The following is a 6,262-nucleotide window of genomic DNA, read 5'->3' as shown; positions in this document are numbered from 1 at the left end:
CAGATAACAGCTATACACCAAATGAACTGACATGACCTTGAAAGATAACCTTGAAACATAATCTGCATGACCTTGAAAGATAACCTTGAAACATAATCTGCATGACCTTGAAACATAATCTGCATGACCTTGAAAGATAACATTGAAACATAATCTGCATGACCTTGAAACATAAACTGCATGACCTTGAAAGATAACAGGTATGACCTTGAAAGATAACAGGTATGCACCCATTGTACTGGTGGCGTCGGCCATTGTTCCGGCGGTGCACGGTGGCGTTTTCCATTGTATTCCATTGTTGTCCCCGCCACGTATAAAATATACTACTGTGGACATTTGTAGATCATCCCTGCTCAACAGGGGGCGGTCCTGACGTGGGTTCATATCTCAAAATGTTTTTAATGAGTCACGGTTCATGCTTTTTAACCAATAGTGCACAATTCAGTCAAATATTTGGTGTTAGCTGCCCCACTAAACAGGGTAATTAGTACTTTATATTGTTATAATTTATTTTAACGTAAAGTGTTTGTGATTCAGCTACAATGTTAGTTGTTTTGTTGGCCGTCTCTGTGTGAATATATCGGTGTATAAGTTATAACATTTATATAAAATTAATAAATTTGATACAAATAGTAACTTGTACATGGTAAATCCCCCACCCCACCACCACCAATGAGAAACAAGTGTTATGCTATATACCGTAAGGAATAATACGTTACAAGGTACATGCAGTTTAAGAATTCCGATATTGATGTCAAGAAACATTATTCATGCATTTACCGTTAATGCTGCTTTACAGAAAACACCAAATATATTTTTAAAACTATTATTATTTGTTTTTTAGAATGTCAAAACTTTTGGTGAAAGTGTCCAGTATATACAAATACAAATTTCGAATATGTTTATTTGAATTGCCGATCATTTCAAAGCGTGTTCCACACATAAATATGTTACAATGCATATAGATATATGCACATCTAATTAATTAACAGTAATTTTAAAAGTGAATACACAATTAATTAGTACAAAACAAATGACATGTCGGTATATAAACGTCTGTAGCAAGGACAAGGGGAGGGGCGTTCTGGACCCCACCCTATTGGAAGATGTGTCTTTATATTATTAGCCCCTCTAGATGCTGGCATCTTGCGATGCCTATATTAAACAATGACTAGCACTAAAGAGAAAGTCACCCGATACAAGAGGGGGTGGGTGGGGAAGGGGAGGGTAGGAGGACACGCTACCCTGCTATGATTTTCATTCGAAATGCAAAAGATCAGCTGGCCCTACTTTTAGACGTATGTACATTTAGTGTTTTGTATAAAATAGATGTCGAGTTCTGTGCGTCATGTGCATGTGTGTATGTGTTGGTGCTTTGTTAGCGCGTGTGTTAGTGTGTATAGGTATATGTGTGTGTCTTGGTTCGTTGGGGCATTTGTATATATTGGATACAAGCATGTTAAAAGGAATGTCTCTCAATTACCAGTTTTAACTAATTATAAACCTACCTTTCTGAGTTCTCACAACTTGATTGCCCTGAAAGACATGAAAACAGATATAAAACGACATAGTATATCTGTATGTATGCCTGTTTGACTAGTGCATACTAAAATATAAACGCACGGGCACAGGGGATACAAATCCGTTTTGGCCTCACAAATTGTGTCCGATGCCATTGCTGAGATTTGAACCTTAAGCACCGAATCGCCCGCAATTCCAAGACCACCCTAACCACTCGGTCAACGAGACATTCTTTAAAATAATATTTAGTTAACAGCGTGTTGGCCATATATATACAGTTGAATCCCGTTATACATTATACACCCCAAAACACCTCCACCCCCATATATACGTACCGCACGCACACTCTAAATTGCCTTATAACATGTCATTGGATTTTTTAAAATGTCAAATATGAACTCGTATTTAATAGGTCCCCCCTCCCCCCCCCCCCCCCCCCCCCCCAGTTGCTGCCATCTTACTACGCCTATGCTTTTGTACAAAATATTTCAATACTTCCATGCGTTCATGCTTATACACGGGAATACCCAATACCGCCACGTCGTGGACTACTCTATTCAATTAATTAGTAGCAAGGGATATTTTATATTCTCTATCCCGCAGACAAGATTGTACATACCAAGGCCTTTGATACACAAACTATGGATGCAATTAGACAGAGACTAAGGGACCATGGTCACATCATTATATAAACGATACAGTATTCTTTTAGCTCTATCTAGATGATCACATGCAGAACTAACATACATATGGAGTTTATACATATGGAGTTTATACATATGGAGTTTCTCGTGGTGCAAAAACAAAATAGAAAAAGGTCCACTTGGTTCATATTTAAATCCCCCCCCCCCAGTTCCAGATCACGCTACGCCCCTGACATGACAATACAAACATAAACGATTTGACTCCGATCGCATACAAGCATCCCGTACGGCATTTATTGTCCTGAACGAGAAAATGCCTATGATATTCTTATACAAAAACTGTCCTGATATTCTGTCCATTTATTTCGGTAGCGATTTCCTGTTATTATTGCCTAGACTGCGTTATATTCTAGCACTGAGCTTTGTCTTCGACACGTCAAAAGAATGCAACAATTCTTGCAGTTTACAATTTAGTGTATTATGATCTACTAAATGCTTTCGGAAACCAAAGCAATATTTTGTTTCACGACATATTTTAAACAATTGCTATTAGGTGTGTAACAGTAAGTTTTACGTACAAATAACCCATGTTACAGCGGCGACTTTCTTATTCAGAACGGCACTCATTTAAGAAACAGAAATGAATGCACTACTTTGGGGTACGTTATGTTTTTTGTTTGGGTTTTTTTCAAAAAATTTAACTAGGATAATAACAGTCTTTATTAACAGGAGAAAAAAGGTGAAAAATTAATAATAAATTAAATTAGAATTAATATAATATAATAATTATAATATAACTGGTTATAATCTGGTTCCGTTCGTGAGGTGCTTAGTTTAAAATCCTTCACTACGCTACGCAATTTGATGTAGTATCTGACAATTTTATGCAGTGCCAGTACATCGATAAATTCATTTAAAAAAATGACAAACAGATTTTATATAATTACAAAGACAGGACCTTGTGCAGAGGGTGGGTTACAGCAGTCGAACCCTCCCCTTGATCAAGCAAAATTTTATGTTCTCTTTGTTTCAGTACTTTTCCGGGGAAGCAGGCTCAGGTCTTAACCCCTCATAAATTTCACTAGCCACAGTTAACCCCTCCCCTCTTCTAAAATGTATGCACAAGCGCCTGGACACACCATATTTAGTTAAAATACACATAAAATCAGCTTCTAGTTTCCTTTCCATGACCTTTTTTACGTAATGATGTCCCAGCTGGCGTAATGACGTCATTTTCTGAGGTTTATCGAAGGATCTCATTCAGTTTTTCTTGGACATCGTCCAATCAGAATTGATGAAATCGTATAAACGCGGAAATTTTGTAATTATAATAATAATTATGTGTATATATGTTATTACCAAAGTTTTTTTCGGTATCGTCAATATCATATATTAGGAATAAAAATTGTATTATGCGAGCCTCTAGCGAGCATAATACATCATTATTATTCCTAATATATGATATTGACGATACCGAAACACACGAGGGTAATAATCTATTTATAATATATTCTCTTTATCATATAATCTCAAGCTTGAAGTGACGTCATTGGAATACTGACGTCATTCAAATTCAAAATTAGCTATATTATTACAATGCTTCGCCGCATTAAAATAAAACCTGGTCTACTAATCTTGACCCTTGTCAAAATTCTATAAGAAGCAGACGAAGCTGTTTACGGGTCGGTATGTTTTTAGTTTTTATAATTCTGGACAAAATATTAAGTTTAACTTTTAAAAGATAAAAGAAATAGAAAGTACAGGTCTTTCGTCAAATATATCATACACAAAAAATTACCGTTAGATATGTTATTCATTGTGTACGAAGGCAAAAGAAAGGTGCGAAAAGTGACTATCGTCGACCTTAGTGTCGTAACCTCGATTAATTTACATCTTATTTGCAAAGTTAACATATTCTTAAAGTAAGTGATATGAAACATATCACATACTCTTGACTGCACTGAAATTGTAAGATATTATATGTATATACCGGGATTTCCCCTATTTTAGGCCCACACAAATGAGCCTAAATTCAGATACCATTTTACAACAATCTTCCATAGGTTGCAAAAAATTATATCATATTTGCTATTAAAATAGAAGAAACTTTGTAACAATTTTTTAAAAATGTATTAGTATTAAAGATGCATTATAATCACAGTCTTCATACAGGATATATGTATGAATATATGTGTTTGAATGTATGTACGTATGTATGTATGTATGTATGTGTATGTATGTATGTGTATGTGTATGTATGTATTCATGCATGCATGTATGCACGTACAAATGTATGTTTGTATGTATGCATGTATGTATGTATTGATGTATGAATATCTATATATTGTATGTATGTCGAGGTTGACTATTACATACATAGATATTAACGCACTGGCGCAGGGGATAATTAAATCCTTTCTGGCCTCAAAAATTGTCCCATGCCGTTGCTGGGACTCGAACCTGTGGCACTGATTCGCCCGAAAATTGCAAGACTAACCACGATACGCTCTGAGCTATCGAAGCTTCCATAAAAAGGAAGTTTCTTTAACTCAACCATATGCATGGGGCCTACAATCTACGCGGTCGATCCCGCTTATGTGCATGAAACAGTGGGCAGACCTGGCACTGGCTAGTATGTATTGATGTATGAATATCTATATATTGTATGTATGTCGAGGTTGACTATTACATACATAGATATTAACGCACTGGTGCAGGGGATAATTAAATGCTTTTTGGCCTCAAAAATTGTCCCATGCCGTTGCTGGGACTCGAACCTGTGGCACTGATTCGCCCGAAAATTGCAAGACTAACCACGATACGCTCTGAGCTATCGAAGCCTCCATAAAAAGGAAGTACGTAAGTATGTATGTATGTATGTACGTACGTACGTACGTACGTATGTGTATTTGTATGCGTATGTGTATTTGTATGTATGTATGTTTATGTGTATGTGTGTATGTATATGTATGTATGTATGTACATGTATCTATTTGTGTGTATGTGCGCGTGTGCGTGCGCGCGTGTGTGCATGTTTGTAGGTATAAAGGTATGTGTTAAAAAATCGGTGAACTCACATGTGCTGGTTGACTGTAGCCAAGGTTTGTGAAAGTTCCGCTCTTCCCGACGTCAGCTATGTCGCCTTTTGCCGTAATCATAGTGTGAGCCGCCTTGATATTTCCTCCCGAGTACCCGTCCTCTTGACCCAACTCTGTGTGACGTGTAAACAGCGTGGATGACCAGTTGTTTACTTTTTATATATTGATTTACTTAAGACCGGCACCTTGGTTTGGTTTCAATATGTGGTGTGACATATCGAGGTCGATGGTTTATGAATATATTGGACTAGGCGTAAACCGTAATGCACACAGCAAAGTTTAGGCGGGATGTCACGGCCCCACATTTGGCTCAGTGCATTATGATGACATAATGGATATTACATTAGCACACTTTTGGCTGCTAAAATTTAATACATGCACGCATGGTTAGGTCTATTCACATACCAGCACAAATGCACATACGTTTATTATATGAAGGATTAAAAGGACATTTCTTAGTTTGCTGCATTGTAAGATGTTTCCGACAAATAAAATATTTCTACTATTAAACTTACATATTAAATATATTTTCTTGTTTAGAATATCAGTGTCTGTATATTCAATGTATTTCTGGTCGTCTTAATACTTATAAGAAGCCCAAACTGGATTTTGTCTTCAAATAATTCCGTATTTATGAAAAAAATTTATGAAATAAAATGAAATTTAACCTAGTACAAATATTAAAATGATCAGAAACATGTTTAATATACAGCCACTAGTATTTTATGCAGCCTCGTCCTCTGCCGCTAATAAAGCTGGTCTGACCTACGGCACTAACTAACGACCGCCGGTAGTAGGGGTGCATAGTAGGTGGGTTACAAGTATCTCTTGACAATGCCAGAAGTAACTACAGAACACTCCACGAAGTGGTCAGACTAAGTCCAAAGCTCAAAGCTGATGGCGAACGTGTGTGGCACAGATAGCCACAAGAGACAAGCACCTTTCGCGGTTGGAGAGACAAGGACTGGGATGTGGAGGTGGACAACGAAAGAAGTTGAA

Source organism: Gigantopelta aegis, chromosome 4, assembly GCF_016097555.1.
Source record: "Gigantopelta aegis isolate Gae_Host chromosome 4, Gae_host_genome, whole genome shotgun sequence".
NCBI lineage: Eukaryota > Metazoa > Mollusca > Gastropoda > Neomphalida > Peltospiridae > Gigantopelta > Gigantopelta aegis.
Note: the sequence above shows the minus strand (reverse complement) of the source record.